We start from the raw sequence: 24,676 nt of genomic DNA, 5'->3' as shown, positions 1-24,676 counted from the left end.
TGTCTCTCTACCTCTCTCTGTCTGTCTCTCTCTGTCTCTCTACCTCTCTGTCTGTCTCTCTCTGTCTCTACCTCTACTGTATCTGTCTCTCTCTGTCTCTACCTCTCTGTCTGTCTCTCTGTGTCTGTCTCTCTCTGTCTCCTACCTCTGTCTGTCTCTCTCTCTACCTCTCTCTGTCTGTCTCTACCTCTACTCTCTGTCTGTCTCTCCCTACCTCTCTGTCTCTCTTTCCCTCTCTCTCTGTCTACCTCTGTCTGTCTCTCTTTCTCCTCTCTACCTCTCTCTGTCTCTCTCTACCTCTCTACCTCTCTCTCTGTCTCTACCTCTGTCTGTCTCTCTCACCTTTACACCTCTCTCTGTCTCTCTACCTCTCTGTCTCTCTCTCTCTACCTCTCTGTCTGTCTCTCTGTCTCTATCTGTCTCTGTCTGTCTCTACCTCTATCTGTCTCTCTACCTCTGTCTCTCTGTCTCTCTACCTCTCTGTCTGCCTCTCTGTCTGTCTCTCTCTGTCTCTCTCTCTACCTCTGTCTGCCTCTGTCTGTCTCTCTCTGTCACTCTCTCTACCTCTGTCTCCCTTCTACCCTCTATACCCCTCTCTTTCTACCTCTATACCCCTCTCTCTCTCCCTCTACCTTTACACACCTCTCTACCTCTACACCTCTCTCTCTCTACCTCTACACCTCTCTCTCTACCTCTACACCCCTCTCTCTACCTTTTACACCCCTCTCTCTCTACCTCTCTCCTCTACCTTACACACCTCTCTCTACCTCTACACCTACACCTCTCTCTCTCTCTACCTCTACACCTCTCTCTCTCTCTCTACCCTCTACATCCCTCTACCTTTACACCCTCTCTCTCTACCTCTCTCGCTCTCTACCTCTACCCCTTTACACCCCCTCTCTCTACCTTTACACCCCTCTCTACCTCTACCTTTACACCCCTCCCTCTCTACTGCTCACCTCTCTCTACCTTTACACCTCTCTCTCTCTACCTCTACACCTCCTCTCTCTACACCTCTCTCTACCTCCACCCCCTCTCTCTCTCTACCTTTACACCCCTCTCTCTCTCTCTGCCTCTACACCTTTCTCTCTCTACCTCTCTCTCTCTCTACCTCTACACCTCTACACTCTCTAGGTGTGTTGGAGTGGCCGCTCTGGATGAAGCTGGTCATCGTGGCGATAGGCATGTCAGGCGGACTGGTGTTCATGTACGTCCAGTGTAAAGTGTGTACTGGGTTGCTATGGAGACGACTCAAAGCCTTCAATCGCATCAATCACTGTGCAGAACTGCCCCCGAGAAGCCGCGCCCACCAACGCCGCGGGCTGGCCAATGGAATCACCCTGAGGCCGTGAAGTCCCGATAGGCCCCGCCCCGAGGTTATCCAGATGGACTCGACCTCTCGGAGGAAACCCCGTCTGACACACACACACAAACAAACACACACACACAGCTCTTGGTAATGCACCCTCCTATAGCCTATCAGAGCCCAGCACACCAAAGAGTCATAATGTGACGTAGCCAATAAGAGTATCTGTTATAGAAGCAGCTGTAGATTAGCCAATCAGAGCGTCTGTTATAGAAGCAGCTGTAGATTAGCCAATCAGAGCGTCTGTTATACTCTCTCAGTATTCAATATAAACAGCCTGAGGAGTAGCTGATGCGTAGAACCAAGTGTTCAAGGGTTGGAACAAAACCCTGCACACCTTGCAGCTCTCCAGGAGGAGGGTTAGAGTCATAGAGCATATTTATTTACGTTGGTATTTAGTCTCTCTCTGCTGGTCAGCATAGAACTCTGGACCTAACCCTAACCCTAACCCTTAACCCTAACTCCCTCCCTAACCCCCCTAACCCTTAACCCTAACCCTAACCCTAAACCCTAACCCTTAACCCTAACCCTTAACCCTAACCCTAACCCCTAATCCCTAACCCTAACCCTAACCCATATTTATTTACGTTAGTGTTTACTCTCTGCTGACAGATAGAACTGTGGTATTAAAGGTCCCTGTCTGACGCTCACTGAAGAGCTGTCTGTCTGTCACTATGATGCTATCTGAAGAGCTGTCTGTCTGTCACTATGACGCCTAGAAGTCTATCTGAAGAGCTGTCTGTCTGTCACTATGATGTCTATCTGAAGAGCTGTCTGTCTGTTACTATGACGCTATCTGAAGAGCTGTCTGTCTGTCACTATGATGTCTAGAAGTCTATCTGAAGAGCTGTCTGTCTGTCACTATGATGTCTATCTGAAGAGCTGCTGTCTGTTATTACCTGACGTCTTTGAAGAGCTGTCTGTCACTATGATGTCTACAAGTCTATCTGAAGAGGTCTCTGTCTGTCTGTCTGCCTGCCTGTTTGTCTGCCTGCCTGCCTGTCTCTTAGAAGTCACCATTACAACCAAAAATAACCTTTTCTATACTAAAATATAAACACAACATGTAAAGTGTTGGTCCCATGTTTCATGAGCTGAAATAAAATATCCCAGAAATGTTCTTTCACGCACAAAAGCGTGTTTCTCTCAAATGTTGTGCACTAATTTGTTTACATCCCTGTTGGTGAGCATTTCTCTTTTGCCAAGATAATCCATCCACCTGACAGGTGTGGCATATCAAGAAGCTGATTAAACAGCATGATTATTACACAAGTGCACCTTGTGCTGGGGGACAATTAAAAGGTCACTCTAAAATATGCAGTTTTGTAACACAACACAATGCCACAGATGTCTCAAGTTTTGAGGGAACGTGCAGGAATGTCCAGCAAATAATTGCATGTTCATTTCTCTACCATAAGCCATCTCCAACGTTGTTTTAGAGAATTTGGCAGTACGTCAACCGCCTCACAACCTCAGACCAGGTGTATGGCGTCGTGTGGGCGAGCGGTTTGCCAATGTCAACGTTAGAACAGAGTGCCCTATGGGTGGCAGTGGGGTTAAGTGGCCAGGCATAAAACGAACACAATTGCATTTTTATCGATGCCAATTTGAATGAACAGAGATACCGTGGCGAGATTCTGAGGTCCATTGTCGTGCCATTCATGAGCATGATAATGCGCGCCCGTGTCACAAGGTTCTGACTACATTCCTGAAACTGAAAATGTCCCAGTTCTTCCATGACCTGCATCCTCAGCAGACACATCATCCACTGAGCATGTTTGGGATGCTCTGGATCGACGGGTAAGACGGCGCGTTCCAGTCTCGCCAACATCCAGCAACTTCACACGGGTCTGAATACTTTCAGAAGGCTACAACCTTTTATAGTGGAGTTACTGACACAACCTGGGACTGGGTACAACCTGACTAGGTACAACCTGACTGGATACAACCTGACTGGGACTAGGTACAACCTGACTGGCTAAAATCCTGACTGGATACAACCTGACTAGGTACAACCTGACAACAACCTGACTAGGTACAACCTGGACTGGGGTATACAAACCTGACTGGATACAACCTGACTGGATACAACCTGACTGATACAGCCTGACTAGGTACAACCCGACTGGATACAACCTGACTGAATACAACCTGACTAGGTACAACCTGACTGGACACAACCTGACAACCTGGGAGGGTACAACCTGACTGAATACAATCAACCTGACTGGGTACAACCTGACTGGATACAACCTGATAGTGGATACAACACAATGAAACTAACTGGATACAACCTGACTGGGTACAACCTGACTGGATACAACCTGACTGGATACAACCTGACTGGTACAACCTGACTAGGTACAACCTGACTGAATACAACCTGACTGGGTACAACCTGACTGGATACAACCTGACCGGAATACAACCTGACTGAATACAACCTGACTGAATACAACCTGACTGGGTACAACCTGACTGGGTACAACCTGTATAGTGAGTTACTGACTGACACAAACTAGCCATGTTCAAGACAACTCAGAACCTCAGAGTAAAGATGCTTACTTTTATTTTGCTGGGAGCTCTCTATTGATCCTCTGATCTCAAACATAAAGGGTTTCAGGTTGAACATTTCAGAGTTTCCTAGTTCCAAGTTGCCTTGAACACAGCAACGGACACACTCTAATTCTATGTTTAAAGAGTCTCTTCAATGAAACAGAACAACAGTATCGGTCTGTATTTAGGGTTTATTAGATGTCTGTATTGGGACACACACACACACACACACACACACACAGGTTGTCTTAACCCCAGTCAGGTAGTATGGCTGACATCCCTAGAGTTCTAACATGCAAAGCATTATGGGGCATCTTCCTGGGTGTCTGAATCTGAGTCCTTCATTAAGGCCTCCTCCTCCTCTCCTCCGGCGGTCTCCTCCTCCTCCTCTCCTCCAGCGGTCTCCTCCTCCTCTCCAGCGGTCTCCTCCTCCTCCTCCTGTTCTTCCGTCCTCGGGAAGAGAACTTCCTCATCTTGATGTTGGGAAGCTTTAGATCGCGCTCCACTCCCTGAAACCAACCAATCACAGCTCAGAACAATAATCATCCAATCACAGAAACAATGGAATCATCCAATCCCAGCTCAAAACCACGGAATCATCAATGCTCAGAACAATAGAATCATCCAATCGCAGCTCAGAACCATGGAATCATCCAATCGCAGCTCAGAACCATGAATCATCCAATGCTCAGAACCATGGAATCATCCAATCAGCTCAGAACAATGGAATCATCCAATCACAGCTCAGAACCATGGAATCATCCAATCACAGCTCAGAACCATGGAATCATCCAATCAGAACAGCTCAGAAACCATGGAATCATCCAATCACAGCTCAGAACCATGGAACTGTTGGGTTCACCTAGGGTCATGATAGGGGCTGTACCAAATGATTGATTATGTTGTATTAATAGAAGGAGGAGGCTATAAGACCCCTCCCCACTACATTTATAGGGTCTGGACTACAGATTAACAATATATATTTCATGATAAAGGTTTAATATTGTTCCACAGTTTATTTCTAGTCTCTGCCTCTTCTAAAGAAAACGGTCTGAGAGACGTGTGAAGACAGAACTCTGCAGTGTCTGAGAGACGTGTGACTGAGAGACAGAACTCTGCAGTGTCTGAGAGACGTGTGACTGTGAGACAGAACTCTGCAGTGTCTGTGTGACTGAGAGACAGAACTCTGCAGTGTCTGAGAGACGTGTGACTGAGAGACAGAACTCTGCAGTGTCTGAGAGACGTGTCTGAGAGACAGAACTGTGCACTGAGAGACAGAACTCTGCAGTGTCTGAGATATGTGACTGAGACAGAACTCTGCAGTGTCTGATGTCTGAGAGACGTGAGAGACAGAACTCTGCAGTGTCTGAGAGACGTGTGACTGTGAGACAGAACTCTGCAGTGTCTGAGAGACGTGTGACTGTGACAGAACTCTGCAGTGTCTGAGAGACGTGTGACTGTGAGACAGAACTCTAGTCTGAGAGACGTGTGACTGAGACAGAACTCTGCAGTGTCTGAAAGAAAACTCTGCAGTGTCTGAGAGACGTGTGACTGAGAGACAGAACTCTGCAGTGTCTGAGAGACGTGTGACTGAGACAGAACTCTGCAGTGTCTGAGAGACGTGTGACTGAGACAGAACTCTGCAGTGTCTGAGAGACGTGTGACTGACTGACAGAACTCTGTGTGTCTGAGAGACGTGTGACTGTGAGACAGAACTCTGCAGTGTCTGAGACAGAACTGTGAGAGACTGAGACAGAACTCTGCAGTGTCTGAGAGACGTGTGACTGTGACAGACTCTGCAGTGTCTGAGAGACGTGTGACTGAGACAGAACTCTGCAGTGTCTGAGAGACGCGTGACTGAGAGACAGAACTCTGCAGTGTCTGAGAGACGGTGACTGAGACAGAACTCTGCAGTGTCTGAGAGACGTGTGACTGAGACAGAACTCTGCAGTGTCTGAGAGACGTGTGAGACAGAACTCTGCAGTGTCTGAGAGACGTGTGACAGAGACAGAACTCTGCAGTGTCTGAGAGAGACGTGTGACAGAGACAGAACTCTGCAGTGTCTGAGAGATGAGAGACTAGTCCACTCGAAACTATAAATCAACTTGGGGACATTTCCTGCTGAGCCTTTAGATAACACTGAAACGACTGTTTCTATAAGCTGCGGTGGCATGGGCTTGGTCTCATGAGTAGAAGGTAATGACGTAGGCAGTGACATCACTAAGATATATGACTGCAGGAATAATAAAACAACTCAAATCCCTTTTCTATTTTGCAGAAATTACTCTGGAAACATGGTTGCTATGTTCCCGTTGTCAACTTCTGTCTGCAATTGAATTAATAAAGGTTTCTTAAAGATATTGTCTGAACGCTAATTTCACCAATGAGCCAATGATTGACAAGGAACGAACCACAACAGAATCAACCAATCAGGTGAGAGAATGTTTGAGGTAAATATAACGAATAGAGCTGTTTTTCATGAATCATCACAGCTCTACTGACAACAACCAATCAGATCACAGCTCTACTGGCAACAACCAATCAGATCACAGCTCTACTGACACAACCTAATCAGATTCCTGCTCTAGCCAGAGTTGGGTTGTCATTGGTCGTCTCACCTGAAGGTCTTGAGATGTTTAGAGTTGATGATGTCTGGAATCTCTGAGGAGAGAAGAGGAACACACTGTCAGGGTTCTGTGTGTGTGTGTGTATCACCGTGTGTGTGTATCACCGTGTGTGTGTGTGTATCACTGTGTGTGTGTGTGTGTGTGTGTCACTGTGTGTGTATGTATCACTGCTGTGTATGTGTGTGTATGTGTGTGTATCACTGTGTGTGTGTGTATCACTGTGTGTGTATCACTGTGTGTGTGTGTATCACTGTGTGTGTGTGTGTGTGTATCACTGTGTGTGTGTGTGTGTGTGTGTGTGTGTGTGTGTGTATCACTGTGTGTGTGTGTGTGTGTGTATCACTGTGTGTGTGTGTGTGTGTGTGTGTGTATCACTGTGTGTGTATCACCGTGTGTGTGTGTGTGTGTATCACTGTGTGTATCACTGTGTGTGTGTGTGTGTGTGTGTCACTGTGTGTGTATGTGTGTATCACCGTGTGTGTGTGTGTGTGTGTGTGTGTGTGTGTCACTGTGTGTGTGTGTGTGTGTGTATCACTGTGTGTGTGTGTGTGTGTATCACTGTGTGTGTATGTATCATTTGTGTATGTATCACCGTGTGTATCACTGTGTGTATCACTGTGTGTGTGTGTGTGTGTGTATCACTGTGCGTGTGTGTATCATTTTGTGTGTGTGTGTGTGACTGACCCGGGCGTTGCCATGGTACAGAGCGGTCTCTCTCTCTACAGTCTGTTTGATGACGGTCTCCCTGCTGCCATGGAGACGACCCTGACGACCTTTGATCCCGTTCACCAGCTCTATCTGGTCCAACTCCCCGTCAAACCTCTGCAGGTACCTACACACACACACACACACACACAGTGATACACACACATAAACACACACACACATACACACATAAACACACACACAGTGATACACACACACATAAACATAAACACACATAAACACATAAACACACACACATAAACACACACACATAAACACAAACACACACACACACACACATAAACACACACATGTCAAACACACACACATAAACAGTTAAAACACACATAAACAAAATACACACACACACCACAAACACACACACACACATAAACATACACACACATAAACACACACATAAACACACACATAAACACACACACAAACACAGTGATACACATAAAACACATAAACACACACACATAAACACACACACACATACACTCAAACACACACATAAACACACACATAAACACATACATAAACACACACACACATAAACACACACACACACACATAAACACACACACACATAAACAAACACACACACACATAAACAAACAAACACACACACACATTTTAAACACTTTATTTGAATCCACCAATCAAAAAATATCAAACATTTCAAAAGTCCTCAAGGGTACAGGAAACACCTCCTTCTCCAAACAGCTAGGCTGCCCACGAAAAGCATGTCCCTCAAGGTACAGGAAACACCTCCTTCTCCAAGCAGCTAGGCTGCCCACGACAGTCCCTGTCTGCATGTCCCTCAAGGGTACAGGAAACACCTCCTTCTCCAAGCAGCTAGGCTGCCCACGACAGTCCCTGTCTGCATGTCCCTCAAGGGTACAGGAAACACCTCCTTCTCCAAGCAGCTAGGCTGCCCACGACAGTCCCTGTCTGCATGTCCCTCAAGGGTACAGGAAACACCTCCTTCTCCAAGCAGCTAGGCTGCCCACGACAGTCCCTGTCTGCATGTCCCTCAAGGGTACAGGAAACACCTCCTTCTCCAAGCAGCTAGGCTGCCCACGACAGTCCCTGTCTGCATGTCCCTCAAGGGTACAGGAAACACCTCCTTCTCCAAGCAGCTAGGCTGCCCACGACAGTCCCTGTCTGCATGTCCCTCAAGGGTACAGGAAACACCTCCTTCTCCAAGCAGCTAGGCTGCCCACGACAGTCCCTGTCTGCATGTCCCTCAAGGGTACAGGAAACACCTCCTTCTCCAAGCAGCTAGGCTGCCCACGACAGTCCCTGTCTGCATGTCCCTCAAGGGTACAGGAAACACCTCCTTCTCCAAGCAGCTAGGCTGCCCACGACAGTCCCTGTCTGCATGTCCCTCAAGGGTACAGGAAACACCTCCTTCTCCAAGCAGCTAGGCTGCCCACGACAGTCCCTGTCTGCATGTCCCTCAAGGGTACAGGAAACACCTCCTTCTCCAAGCAGCTAGGCTGCCCACGACAGTCCCTGTCTGCATGTCCCTCAAGGGTACAGGAAACACCTCCTTCTCCAAGCAGCTAGGCTGCCCACGACAGTCCCTGTCTGCATGTCCCTCAAGGGTACAGGAAACACCTCCTTCTCCAAGCAGCTAGGCTGCCCACGACAGTCCCTGTCTGCATGTCCCTCAAGGGTACAGGAAACACCTCCTTCTCCAAGCAGCTAGGCTGCCCACGACAGTCCCTGTCTGCATGTCCCTCAAGGGTACAGGAAACACCTCCTTCTCCAAGCAGCTAGGCTGCCCACGACAGTCCCTGTCTGCATGTCCCTCAAGGGTACAGGAAACACCTCCTTCTCCAAGCAGCTAGGCTGCCCACGACAGTCCCTGTCTGCATGTCCCTCAAGGGTACAGGAAACACCTCCTTCTCAAGCAGCTAGGCTGCCCACGACAGTCCCTGTCTGCATGTCCCTCAAGGGTACAGGAAACACCTCCTTCTCCAAGCAGCTAGGCTGCCCACGACAGTCCCTGTCTGCATGTCCCTCAAGGGTACAGGAAACACCTCCTTCTCCAAGCAGCTAGGCTGTCCCACCTCCTTCTCCAAGCAGCTATTGCCTTACAGGGCTGCCAAGCACTCAGTCCCTGTCTGCATGTCCCTCAAGGGTACAGGAAACACCTCCTTCTCCAAGCAGCTAGGCTGCCCACGACAGTCCCTGTCTGCATGTCCCTCAAGGGTACAGGAAACACCTCCTTCTCCAAGCAGCTAGGCTGCCCACGACAGTCCCTGTCTGCATGTCCCTCAAGGGTACAGGAAACACCTCCTTCTCAAGCAGCTAGGCTGCCCACGACAGTCCCTGTCTGCATGTCCCTCAAGGGTACAGGAAACACCTCCTTCTCCAAGCAGCTAGGCTGCCCACGACAGTCCCTGTCTGCATGTCCCTCAAGGGTACAGGAAACACCTCCTTCTCCAAGCAGCTAGGCTGCCCACGACAGTCCCTGTCTGCATGTCCCTCAAGGGTACAGGAAACACCTCCTTCTCCAAGCAGCTAGGCTGCCCACGACAGTCCCTGTCTGCATGTCCCTCAAGGGTACAGGAAACACCTCCTTCTCCAAGCAGCTAGGCTGCCCACGACAGTCCCTGTCTGCATGTCCCTCAAGGGTACAGGAAACACCTCCTTCTCCAAGCAGCTAGGCTGCCCACGACAGTCCCTGTCTGCATGTCCCTCAAGGGTACAGGAAACACCTCCTTCTCCAAGCAGCTAGGCTGCCCAGTCCCTGTCTGCATGTCCCTGGAAACACCTCTTCTCCAAGCATGTCCCACGACAGTCCCTGTCTGCATGTCCCTCAAGGGTACAGGAAACACCTCCTTCTCCAAGCAGCTAGGCTGCCCACGACAGTCCCTGTCTGCATGTCCCTCAAGGGTACAGGAAACACCTCCTTCTCCAAGCAGCTAGGCTGCCCACGACAGTCCCTGTCTGCATGTCCCTCAAGGGTACAGGAAACACCTCCTTCTCCAAGCAGCTAGGCTGCCCACGACAGTCCCTGTCTGCATGTCCCTCAAGGGTACAGGAAACACCTCCTTCTCCAAGCAGCTAGGCTGCCCACGACAGTCCCTGTCTGCATGTCCCTCAAGGGTACAGGAAACACCTCCTTCTCCAAGCAGCTAGGCTGCCCACGACAGTCCCTGTCTGCATGTCCCTCAAGGGTACAGGAAACACCTCCTTCTCCAAGCAGCTAGGCTGCCCACGACAGTCCCTGTCTGCATGTCCCTCAAGGGTACAGGAAACACCCTCCTTCTCCAAGCAGCTAGGCTGCCCACGACAGTCCCTGTCTGCATGTCCCTCAAGGGTACAGGAAACACCTCCTTCTCCAAGCAGCTAGGCTGCCCACGACAGTCCCTGTCTGCATGTCCCCAAGGGTACAGGAAACACCTACGACAGTCCCCTCAAGGGTACAGGAAACACCTCCTTCTCCAAGCAGCTAGGCTGCCCACGACAGTCCCTGTCTGCATGTCCCTCAAGGGTACAGGAAACACCTCCTTCTCCAAGCAGCTAGGCTGCCCACGACAGTCCCTGTCTGCATGTCCCTCAAGGGTACAGGAAACACCTCCTTCTCCAAGCAGCTAGGCTGCCCACGACAGTCCCTGTCTGCATGTCCCTCAAGGGTACAGGAAACACCTCCTTCTCCAAGCAGCTAGGCTGCCCACGACAGTCCCTGTCTGCATGTCCCTCAAGGGTACAGGAAACACCTCCTTCTCCAAGCAGCTAGGCTGCCCACGACAGTCCCTGTCTGCATGTCCCTCAAGGGTACAGGAAACACCTCCTTCTCCAAGCAGCTAGGCTGCCCACGACAGTCCCTGTCTGCATGTCCCTCAAGGGTACAGGAAACACCTCCTTCTCCAAGCAGCTAGGCTGCCCACGACAGTCCCTGTCTGCATGTCCCTCAAGGGTACAGGAAACACCTCCTTCTCCAAGCAGCTAGGCTGCCCACGACAGTCCCTGTCTGCATGTCCCTCAAGGGTACAGGAAACACCTCCTTCTCCAAGCAGCTAGGCTGCCCAAAACACCTCCTTCTCCAAGCAGCTAGGCTGCCCACGACAGTCCCTGTCTGCATGTCCCTCAAGGGTACAGGAAACACCTCCTTCTCCAAGCAGCTAGGCTGCCCACGACAGTCCCTGTCTGCATGTCCCTCAAGGGTACAGGAAACACCTCCTTCTCCAAGCAGCTAGGCTGCCCACGACAGTTCCCTGTCTGCATGTCCCTCAAGGGTACAGGAAACACCTCCTTCTCCAAGCAGCTAGGCTGCCCACGACAGTCCCTGTCTGCATGTCCCTCAAGGGTACAGGAAACACCTCCTTCTCCAAGCAGCTAGGCTGCCCACGACAGTCCCTGTCTGCATGTCCCTCAAGGGTACAGGAAACACCTCCTTCTCCAAGCAGCTAGGCTGCCCACGACAGTCCCTGTCTGCGTGTCCCTCAAGGGTACAGGAAACACCTCCTTCTCCAAGCAGCTAGGCTGCCCACGACAGCTGAAACAGAGCAGTAACCTAGCTAACTGCTTTGCCCTAGTCCCACGACAGCTGAACAGAGCAGTAACCTAGCTAACTGCTTTGCCCTAGTCCCACGACAGCTGAACAGAGCAGTAACCTAGCTAACTGCTTTACCCTAGTCCCACGACAGCTGAAACAGAGCAGTAACCTAGCTAACTGCTTTACCCTAGTCCCACGACAGCTGAACAGAGCAGTAACCTAGCTAACTGCTTTGCCCTAGTCCCACTACAGCTGAACAGAGCATTACCTAGCGAACTGCTTTGCCCTAGTCCCACGACAGCTGAACAGAGCATTACCTAGCCAACTGCTTTGCCCTAGTCCCACTACAGCTGAAACAGAGCATTACCTAGCTAACTGCTTTGCCCTAGTCCCACTACAGCTGAAACAGAGCATTACCTAGCTAACTGCTTTGCCCTAGTCCCACGACAGCTGAAACAGAGCAGTAACCTAGCTAACTGCTTTGCCCCAGTCTCACTACAGCTGAAACAGAGCAGTAACCTAGCTAACTGCTTTGCCCTAGTCCCACTACAGCTGAAACAGAGCAGTACCTAGCTAACTGCTTTGCCCTAGTCCCACTACAGCTGAAACAGAGCAGTAACCTAGCTAACTGCTTTGCCCTAGTCCCACTACAGCTGAAACAGAGCAGTAACCTAGCTAACTGCTTTGCCCTAGTCCCACTACAGCTGAACAGAGCAGTACCTAGCTAACTGCTTTGCCCTAGTCCCACTACAGCTGAAACAGAGCAGTAACCTAGCTAACTGCTTGGCCCTAGTCCCACTACAGCTGAAACAGAGCAGTAACCTAGCTAACTGCTTTGCCCTAGTCCCACTACAGCTGAAACAGAGCATTACCTAGCTAACTGCTATGCCCTAGTCCCACGACAGCTGAAACAGAGCATTACCTAGCTAACTGCTTTGCTCTAGTCCCACTACAGCTGAAACAGAGCATTACCTAGCTAACTGCTTTGCCCTAGTCCCACGACAGCTGAAACAGAGCAGAAACCTAGCTAACTGCTTTGCCCTAGTCCCACGACAGCTGAAACAGAGCAGAAACCTAGCTAACTGCTTTGCCCTAGTCCCACTACAGCTGAAACAGAGCATTACCTAGCTAACTGCTTTGCCCTAGTCCCACTACAGCTGAAACAGAGCATTACCTAGCTAACTGCTTTGCCCTAGTCCCACTACAGCTGAAACAGAGCATTACCTAGCTAACTGCTTTGCCCTAGTCCCACTACAGCTGAAACAGAGCAGTAACCTAGCTAACTGCTTTGCCCTAGTCCCACTACAGCTGAAACAGAGCAGTAACCTAGCTAACTGCTTTGCCCTAGTCCCACTACAGCTGAAACAGAGCAGTAACCTAGCTAACTGCTTTGCCCTAGTCCCACTACAGCTGAAACAGAGCAGTAACCTAGCTAACTGCTTTGCCCTAGTCCCACTACAGCTGAAACAGAGCAGTAACCTAGCTAACTGCTTTGCCCTAGTCCCACTACAGCTGAACAGAGCAGTAACCTAGCTAACTGCTTTGCCCTAGTCCCACGACAGCTGAAACAGAGCAGTAACCTAGCTAACTGCTTTGCCCTAGTCCCACTACAGCTGAAACAGAGCAGTAACCTAGCTAACTGCTTTGCCCTAGTCCCACGACAGCTGAAACAGAGCAGTAACCTAGCTAACTGCTTTGCCCTAGTCCCACTACAGCTGAAACAGAGCAGTAACCTAGCTAACTGCTTTGCCCTAGTCCCACTACAGCTGAAACAGAGCAGTAACCTAGCTAACTGCTTTGCCCTAGTCCCACTACAGCTGAAACAGAGCAGTAACCTAGCTAACTGCTTTGCCCTAGTACCACTACAGCTGAAACAGAGCATTACCTAGCTAACTGCTATGCCCTAGTCCCACGACAGCTGAAACAGAGCATTACCTAGCTAACTGCTTTGCTCTAGTCCCACTACAGCTGAAACAGAGCATTACCTAGCTAACTGCTTTGCCCTAGTCCCACGACAGCTGAAACAGAGCAGAAACCTAGCTAACTGCTTTGCCCTAGTCCCACTACAGCTGAAACAGAGCATTACCTAGCTAACTGCTTTGCTCTAGTCCCACGACAGCTGAAACAGAGCAGTAACCTAGCTAACTGCTTGGCCCTAGTCCCACGACAGCTGAAACAGAGCAGTAACCTAGCTAACTGCTTTGCCCTAGTCCCACTACAGCTGAACAGAGCTGTACCTGGCCAACAGTATAGTAATACCTAGCTAAATGCTTGTGTTTCTAGCCCCTACAGTATAGTAATACCTAGCTAAATGCTTGTGTTTCTAGCTCCAACAGTATAGTAATATCTAGCTAAATGCTTGTGTTTCTAGCTCCAACAGTATAGTAATACCTAGCTAAATGCTTGTGTTTCTAGCTCCTACAGTAGGGTAGCCTAGTGGTTAGAGCGTTGGGCCAGTAACCGAAAGGTTGCAAGTTCAAATCCCTGAGCTGACAAGGTACACATCTGTCGTTCTGCCCCTGAACAGGCAGTTAACCCACTGTTCCCATTGAAAATAAGAATTTGTTCTTAACTGACTTGCCTAGTTAAATAAAAGTTTAAAAAATAAAATACCTAGTTAAATGCTTGTGTTTCTAGCTCCAACAGTGCAGTAATATATACTAATTTAGTAAAGGTTAAGACGAGCAGATTCAGATGCTTGTGTTTCTAGCTCCAACAGTGCAGTAATATCTAGCTAAATGCTTGTGTTTCTAGCTCCAACAGTATAGTAATATCTAGCTAAATGCTTGTGTTCCTAGCTCCAACAGTGCAGTAATATCTAGTGAAATGCTTGTGTTCCTAGCTCCAACAGTGCAGTAATATCTAGTGAAATGCTTGTGTTTCTAGCTCCAACAGTGCAGTAATATCTAGTGAAATGCTTGTGTTTCTAGCTCCAACAGTGCAGTAATATCTAGCTAAATGCTTGTGTTTCTAGCTCCAACAGTGCAGTAGTATCTAACTAAATGCTTGTGTTTCTAGCTCCAACAGTGCAGTAATATCTAGCTAAATGCTTGTGTTCCTAGCTCCAACAGTGCAGTAATATCTAGCTAAATGCTTGTCTTTCTCGCTCCAACAGTATAGTAATACCTAGCTAAATGCTTGTGTTTCTAGCTCCAACAGTGCAGTAATATATACTAATTTAGTAAAGGTTAAGACGAGCAGATTCAGATGCTTGTGTTTCTAGCTCCAACAGTGCAGTAATATCTAGCTAAATGCTTGTGTTTCTAGCTCCAACAGTATAGTAATATCTAGCTAAATGCTTGTGTTCCTAGCTCCAACAGTGCAGTAATATCTAGTGAAATGCTTGTGTTCCTAGCTCCAACAGTGCAGTAATATCTAGCTAAATGCTTGTGTTTCTAGCTCCAACATTGCAGTAGTATCTAACTAAATGCTTGTGTTCCTAGCTCCAACAGTGCAGTAATATCTAGTGAAATGCTTGTGTTTCTAGCTCCAACAGTGCAGTAATATCTAGCTAAATGCTTGTGTTCCTAGCTCCAACAGTACAGTAATATCTAGTGAAATGCTTGTGTTTCTAGCTCCAACAGTGCAGTAATATCTAGCTAAATGCTTGTGTTTCTAGCTCCAACAGTGCAGTAGTATCTAACTAAATGCTTGTGTTTCTAGCTCCAACAGTGCAGTAATATCTAGCTAAATGCTTGTGTTCCTAGCTCCAACAGTGCAGTAATATCTAGCTAAATGCTTGTGTTTCTAGCTCCAACAGTATAGTAATACCTAGCTAAATGCTTGTGTTTCTAGCTCCAACAGTGCAGTAATATATACTAATTTAGTAAAGGTTAAGACGAGCAGATTCAGATGCTTGTGTTTCTAGCTCCAACAGTGCAGTAATATCTACTAATTTAGCAGATTCAGACCTGGTAAGAAAAGCATTTTGCTGGTGACATTAAAACTGTATTTACTTCAATGTTTAAGGGTTTAAGTGTATTTGACAACACTGACTTTTAAAGAAGTCATTTCTATTGGTCTAGACTGTCAAATGAGACCAACTCACCAACACAAGGAGAATCTCTATGATGTGACAGGCGTCCTGTTTGGTGAATATAGACACGGGTACTGACCTCTCTATGTGACAGGCGTCCTGTTTGGTGAATATAGACACGGGTACTGACCTCTCTATGATGTGACAGGTGTCCTGTTTGGTGAATATAGACACGGGTACTGACCTCTCTATGTGACAGGCGTCCTGTTTGGTGAATATAGACACGGGTACTGACCTCTCTATGATGTGACAGGTGTCCTGTTTGGTGAATATAGACACGGGTACTGACCTCTCTATGTGACAGGTGTCCTGTTTGGTGAATATAGACACGGGTACTGACCTCTCTATGTGACAGGTGTCCTGTTTGGTGAATATAGACACGGGTACTGACCTCTCTATGATGTGACAGGTGTCCTGTTTGGTGAATATAGACACGGGTACTGACCTCTCTATGTGACAGGTGTCCTGTTTGGTGAATATAGACACGGGTACTGACCTCTCTATGTGACAGGTGTCCTGTTTGGTGAATATAGACACGGGTACTGACCTCTCTATGTGACAGGTGTCCTGTTTGGTGAATATAGACACGGGTACTGACCTCTCTATGTGACAGGTGTCCTGTTTGGTGAATATAGACACGGGTACTGACCTCGCTCTGTGACAGGTGTCCTGTTTGGTGAATATAGACACGGGTACTGACCTCTCTATGTGACAGGTGTCCTGTTTGGTGAATATAGACACGGGTACTGACCTCTCTATGATGTGACAGGTGTCCTGTTTGGTGAATATAGACACGGGTACTGACCTCTCTATGTGACAGGTGTCCTGTTTGGTGAATATAGACACGGGTACTGACCTCTCTATGATGTGACAGGTGTCCTGTTTGGTGAATATAGACACGGGTACTGAACTCTCTATGTGACAGGTGTCCTGTTTGGTGAATATAGACACGGGTACTGACCTCTCTATGATGTGACAGGTGTCCTGTTTGGTGAATATAGACACGGGTACTGACCTCTCTATGATGTGACAGGTGTCCTGTTTGGTGAATATAGACACGGGTACTGACCTCTCTATGATGTGACAGGTGTCCTGTTTGGTGAATATAGACACGGGTACTGACCTCTCTATGATGTGACAGGTGTCCTGTTTGGTGAATATAGACACGGGTACTGACCTCTCTATGTGACAGGTGTCCTGTTTGGTGAATATAGACACGGGTACTGACCTCTCTATGATGTGACAGGTGTCCTGTTTGGTGAATATAGACACGGGTACTGACCTCTCTATGTGACAGGTGTCCTGTTTGGTGAATATAGACACGGGTACTGACCTCTATGTGACAGGTGTCCTGTTTGGTGAATATAGACACGGGTACTGACCTCTCTATGTGACAGGTGTCCTGTTTGGTGAATATAGACACGGGTACTGACCTCTCTATGTGACAGGTGTCCTGTTTGGTGAATATAGACACGGGTACTGACCTCGCTCTGTGACAGGTGTCCTGTTTGGTGAATATAGACACGGGTACTGACCTCTCTATGGTGTGACAGGTGTCCTGTTTGGTGAATATAGACACGGGTACTGACCTCTCTATGTGACAGGTGTCCTGTTTGGTGAATATAGACACGGGTACTGACCTCTCTATGATGTGACAGGTGTCCTGTTTGGTGAATATAGACACGGGTACTGACCTCTCTATGTGACAGGTGTCCTGTTTGGTGAATATAGACACGGGTACTGACCTCTCTATGTGATGTGACAGGTGTCCTGTTTGGTGAATATAGACACGGGTACTGACCTCTCTATGATGTGACAGGTGTCCTGTTTGGTGAATATAGACACGGGTACTGACCTCTCTATGTGACAGGTGTCCTGTTTGGTGAATATAGACACGGGTACTGACCTCTCTATGATGTGACAGGTGTCCTGTTTGGTGAATATAGACACGGGTACTGACCTCTCTATGATGTGACAGGTGTCCTGTTTGGTGAATATAGACACGGGTACTGACCTCTCTCTGTGACAGGTGTCCTGTTTGGTGAATATAGACACGGGTACTGACCTCTCTATGATGTGACAGGTGTCCTGTTTGGTGAATATAGACACGGGTACTGACCTCTCTATGTGACAGGTGTCCTGTTTGGTGAATATAGACACGGGTACTGACCTCTCTATGATGTGACAGGTGTCCTGTTTGGTGAATATAGACACGGGTACTGACCTCTCTATGTGACAGGTGTCCTGTTTGGTGAATATAGACACGGGTACTGACCTCTCTATGTGACAGGTGTCCTGTTTGGTGAATATAGACACGGGTACTGACCTCTCTATGTGACAGGTGTCCTGTTTGGTGAATATAGACACGGGTACTGACCTCTCTATGACAGGTGTCCTGTTTGGTGAATATAGACACGGGTACTGACCTCGCTCTGTGACAGGTGTCCTGTTTGGTGAATATAGACACGGGTACTGACCTCTCTATGGTGTGACAGGTGTCCTGTTTGGTGAATATAGACACGGGTACTGACCTCTCTATGTGACAGGTGTCCTGTTTGGTGAATATAGACACGGGTACTGACCTCTCTATGATGTGACAGGTGTCCTGTTTGGTGAATATAGACACGGGTACTGACCTCTCTATGTGACAGGTGTCCTGTTTGGTGAATATAGACACGGGTACTGACCTCTCTATGTGATGTGACAGGTGTCCTGTTTGGTGAATATAGACACGGGTACTGACCTCTCTATGATGTGACAGGTGTCCTGTTTGGTGAATATAGACACGGGTACTGACCTCTCTATGTGACAGGTGTCCTGTTTGGTGAATATAGACACGGGTACTGACCTCTCTATGATGTGACAGGTGTCCTGTTTGGTGAATATAGACACGGTACTGACCTCTCTCTGTGACAGGTGTCCTGTTTGGTGAATATAGACACGGGTACTGACCTCTCTATGATGTGACAGGTGTCCTGTTTGGTGAATATAGACACGGGTACTGACCTCTCTATGATGTGACAGGTGTCCTGTTTGGTGAATATAGACACGGGTACTGACCTCTCTATGTGATGTGACAGGTGTCCTGTTTGGTGAATATAGACACGGGTACTGACCTCTCTATGTGACAGGTGTCCTGTTTGGTGAATATAGACACAGGTACTGACCTCTCTATGATGTGACAGGTGTCCTGTTTGGTGAATATAGACACGGGTACTGACCTCTCTATGTGACAGGTGTCCTGTTTGGTGAATATACACACGGGTACTGACCTCTCTATGTGACAGGTGTCCTGTTTGGTGAATATAGACACGGGTACTGACCTCTCTATGTGACAGGTGTCCTGTTTGGTGAATATAGACACGGGTACTGACCTCTCTATGATGTGACAGGTGTCCTGTTTGGTGAATATAGACATGGGTACTGACCTCTCTATGTGACAGGTGTCCTGTTTGGTGAATATAGACACGGGTACTGACCTCTCTATGTGACAGGCGTCCTGTTTGGTGAATATAGACACGGGTACTGACCTCTCTATGTGACAGGTGTCCTGTTTGGTGAATATAGACACGGGTACTGACCTCTCTATGTGACAGGTGTCCTGTTTGGTGAATATAGACACGGGTACTGACCTCTCTATGTGACAGGTGTCCTGTTTGGTGAATATAGACACGGGTACTGACCTCGCTCTGTGACAGGTGTCCTGTTTGGTGAATATAGACACGGGTACTGACCTCTCTATGGTGTGACAGGTGTCCTGTTTGGTGAATATAGACACGGGTACTGACCTCTCTATGTGACAGGTGTCCTGTTTGGTGAATATAGACACGGGTACTGACCTCTCTATGATGTGACAGGTGTCCTGTTTGGTGAATATAGACACGGGTACTGACCTCTCTATGTGACAGGTGTCCTGTTTGGTGAATATAGACACGGGTACTGACCTCTCTATGTGATGTGACAGGTGTCCTGTTTGGTGAATATAGACACGGGTACTGACCTCTATGATGTGACAGGTGTCCTGTTTGGTGAATATAGACACGGGTACTGACCTCTCTATGTGACAGGTGTCCTGTTTGGTGAATATAGACACGGGTACTGACCTCTCTATGATGTGACAGGTGTCCTGTTTGGTGAATATAGACACGGGTACTGACCTCTCTATGATGTGACAGGTGTCCTGTTTGGTGAATATAGACACGGGTACTGACCTCTCTATGTGATGTGACAGGTGTCCTGTTTGGTGAATATAGACACGGTACTGACCTCTCTATGTGACAGGTGTCCTGTTTGGTGAATATAGACACGGTACTGACCTCTCTATGATGTGACAGGTGTCCTGTTTGGTGAATATAGACACGGGTACTGACCTCTCTATGTGACAGGTGTCCTGTTTGGTGAATATACACACGGGTACTGACCTCTCTATGTGACAGGTGTCCTGTTTGGTGAATATAGACACGGGTACTGACCTCTATGTGACAGGTGTCCTGTTTGGTGAATATAGACACGGGTACTGACCTCTCTATGATGTGACAGGTGTCCTGTTTGGTGAATATAGACATGGGTACTGACCTCTCTATGTGACAGGTGTCCTGTTTGGTGAATATAGACACGGGTACTGACCTCTCTATGTGACAGGCGTCCTGTTTGGTGAATATAGACACGGGTACTGACCTCTCTATGATGTGACAGGTGTCCTGTTTGGTGAATATAGACATGGGTACTGACCTCTCTATGTGACAGGCGTCCTGTTTGGTGAATATAGACACGGGTACTGACCTCTCTATGTGACAGGCGTCCTGTTTGGTGAATATAGACACGGGTACTGACCTCTCTATGATGTGACAGGTGTCCTGTTTGGTGAATATAGACACGGGTACTGACCTCTCTATGATGTGACAGGCGTCCTGTTTGGTGAATATAGACACAGGTACTGACCTCTCTCTGTGACAGGTGTCCTGTTTGGTGAATATAGACACGGGTACTGACCTCTCTATGTGACAGGTGTCCTGTTTGGTGAATATAGACACGGGTACTGACCTCTCTATGATGTGACAGGTGTCCTGTTTGGTGAATATAGACACGGGTACTGACCTCTCTATGATGTGACAGGTGTCCTGTTTGGTGAATATAGACACGGGTACTGACCTCTCTATGATGTGACAGGTGTCCTGTTTGGTGAATATAGACACGGGTACTGAACTCTCTATGTGACAGGTGTCCTGTTTGGTGAATATAGACACGGGTACTGAACTCTCTATGATGTGACAGGTGTCCTGTTTGGTGAATATAGACACGGGTACTGACCTCTCTATGATGTGACAGGTGTCCTGTTTGGTGAATATAGACACGGGTACTGACCTCTCTATGATGTGACAGGTGTCCTGTTTGGTGAATATAGACACGGGTACTGAACTCTCTATGTGACAGGTGTCCTGTTTGGTGAATATAGACACGGGTACTGACCTCTCTATGATGTGACAGGTGTCCTGTTTGGTGAATATAGACACGGGTACTGACCTCTCTATGATGTGACAGGTGTCCTGTTTGGTGAATATAGACACGGGTACTGACCTCTCTATGATGTGACAGGTGTCCTGTTTGGTGAATATAGACACGGGTACTGACCTCTCTATGTGACAGGTGTCCTGTTTGGTGAATATAGACACGGGTACTGACCTCTCTATGTGATGTGACAGGTGTCCTGTTTGGTGAATATAGACACGGGTACTGACCTCTCTATGTGACAGGTGTCCTGTTTGGTGAATATAGACACGGGTACTGACCTCTATGTGACAGGTGTCCTGTTTGGTGAATATAGACACGGGTACTGACCTCTCTATGATGTGACAGGTGTCCTGTTTGGTGAATATAGACACGGGTACTGACCTCTCTATGTGATGTGACAGGTGTCCTGTTTGGTGAATATAGACACGGGTACTGACCTCTCTATGTGACAGGTGTCCTGTTTGGTGAATATAGACACGGGTACTGACCTCTCTATGTGACAGGTGTCCTGTTTGGTGAATATAGACACGGGTACTGACCTCTCTATGATGTGACAGGTGTCCTGTTTGGTGAATATAGACACGGGTACTGACCTCTCTATGTGACAGGTGTCCTGTTTGGTGAATATACACACGGGTACTGACCTCTCTATGTGACAGGTGTCCTGTTTGGTGAATATAGACACGGGTACTGACCTCTCTATGTGACAGGTGTCCTGTTTGGTGAATATAGACACGGGTACTGACCTCTCTATGTGACAGGTGTCCTGTTTGGTGAATATAGACACGGGTACTGACCTCTCTATGTGACAGGCGTCCTGTTTGGTGAATATAGACACGGGTACTGACCTCTCTATGATGTGACAGGTGTCCTGTTTGGTGAATATAGACATGGGTACTGACCTCTCTATGTGACAGGCGTCCTGTTTGGTGAATATAGACACGGGTACTGACCTCTCTATGTGACAGGCGTCCTGTTTGGTGAATATAGACACGGGTACTGACCTCTCTATGATGTGACAGGTGTCCTGTTTGGTGAATATAGACACGGGTACTGACCTCTCTATGATGTGACAGGCGTCCTGTTTGGTGAATATAGACACGGGTACTGACCTCTCTCTGTGACAGGTGTCCTGTTTGGTGAATATAGACACGGGTACTGACCTCTCTATGTGACAGGTGTCCTGTTTGGTGAATATAGACACGGGTACTGACCTCTCTATGATGTGACAGGTGTCCTGTTTGGTGAATATAGACACGGGTACTGACCTCTCTATGTGACAGGTGTCCTGTTTGGTGAATATAGACACGGGTACTGACCTCTCTATGATGTGACAGGTGTCCTGTTTGGTGAATATAGACACGGGTACTGAACCTCTCTATGTGACAGGTGTCCTGTTTGGTGAATATAGACACGGGTACTGACCTCTCTATGTGACAGGTGTCCTGTTTGGTGAATATAGACACAGGTACTGACCTCTCTATGATGTGACAGGTGTCCTGTTTGGTGAATATAGACACAGGTACTGACCTCTCTATGATGTGACAGGTGTCCTGTTTGGTGAATATAGACACGGGTACTGACCTCTCTATGATGTGACAGGTGTCCTGTTTGGTGAATATAGACACGGGTACTGACCTCTCTATGTGACAGGTGTCCTGTTTGGTGAATATAGACACGGGTACTGACCTCTCTATGATGTGACAGGTGTCCTGTTTGGTGAATATAGACACGGGTACTGACCTCTCTATGTGACAGGTGTCCTGTTTGGTGAATATAGACACGGGTACTGACCTCTCTGTGACAGGTGTCCTGTTTGGTGAATATAGACACGGGTACTGACCTCTCTGTGATGTGACAGGTGTCCTGTTTGGTGAATATAGACACGGGTACTGACCTCTCTATGATGTGACAGGTGTCCCGTTTGGTGAATATAGACACGGGTACTGACCTCTCTATGTGATGTGACAGGTGTCCTGTTTGGTGAATATAGACACGGGTACTGACCTCTCTATGTGATGTGACAGGTGTCCTGTTTGGTGAATATAGACACGGGTACTGACCTCTCTATGTGATGTGACAGGTGTCCTGTTTGGTGAATATAGACACGGGTACTGACCTCTCTATGTGACAGGTGTCCTGTTTGGTGAATATAGACACGGGTACTGACCTCTCTATGATTTGACAGGCGTCCTGTTTGGTGAATATAGACACGGGTACTGACCTCTCTATGTGACATTGTGGACTTCAGGAAACAGCAGAGGGAACACCCCCCTATCCACATCGATGGAACAGTAGTGGAGAGGGTAGCAAGTTTTAAGTTCCTCGGCATACACATCACAGACAAACTGAATTGGTCCACTCACACTGACAGCGTCGTGAAGAAGGCGCAGCAGCGCCTCTTCAACCTCAGGAGGCTGAAGAAATTCGGCTTGTCACCAAAAGCACTCACGAACTTCTACAGATGCACAATCGAGAGCATCCTGGCGGGCTGTATCACCGCCTGGTACGGCAACTGCTCCGCCCTCAACCGTAAGGCTCTCCAGAGGGTAGTGAGGTCTGCACAACGCATCACCGGGGGCAAACTACCTGCCCTCCAGGACACCTACACCACCCGATGTTACAGGAAGGCCATAAAGATCATCAAGGACATCAACCACCCGAACCACTGCCTGTTCACCCCGCTATCATCCAGAAGGCGAGGTCAGTACAGGTGCATCAAAGCTGGGACCGAGAGACTGAAAAACAGCTTCTATCTCAAGGCCATCAGACTGTTAAACAGCAATCACTAACATTGAGTGGCTGCTGCCAACACACTGTCATTGACACTGACCCAACTCCAGCCACTTTAATAATGGGAATTGATGGGAAATGATGTAAATATATCACTAGCCACTTTAAACAATGCTACCTTATATAATGTTACTTACCCTACATTATTCATCTCATATGCATACGTATATACTGTACTCTACATCATCGACTGCATCCTTATGTAATACATGTATCACTAGCCACTTTAACTATGCCACTTTGTTTACTTTGTCTACATACTCATCTCATATGTATATACTGTACTCGATACCATCTACTGTTTGCTGCTCTGTACCATCACTCATTCATATATCCTTATGTACATATTATTTATCCCCTTACACTGTGTATAAGACAGTAGTTTTAGAATTGTTAGTTAGATTACTTGTTGGTTATCACTGCATTGTCGGAACTAGAAGCACAAGCATTTCGCTACACTCGCATTAACATCTGCTAACCATGTGTATGTGACAAATAAAATTTGATTTGATTTGACAGGTGTCCTGTTTGGTGAATATAGACACGGGTACTGACCTCTCTATGAT

The 24,676-nt window shown here is 47.8% G+C and overlaps 1 pseudogene; it reads right to left on the bottom strand.

The window, feature by feature from the left end:
• Positions 1-4,266: 4,266 nt before the first annotated feature.
• Positions 4,267-24,676, bottom strand: part of LOC135561969 (translation machinery-associated protein 16-like) — a 41,447-nt pseudogene continuing 21,037 nt past the window's right edge.

This window comes from Oncorhynchus nerka, linkage group LG18 (genome assembly GCF_034236695.1).
Source record: "Oncorhynchus nerka isolate Pitt River linkage group LG18, Oner_Uvic_2.0, whole genome shotgun sequence".
Lineage (NCBI taxonomy): Eukaryota > Metazoa > Chordata > Actinopteri > Salmoniformes > Salmonidae > Oncorhynchus > Oncorhynchus nerka.
Note: the sequence above shows the minus strand (reverse complement) of the source record. Positions and strands in the feature narration are given on the sequence as shown.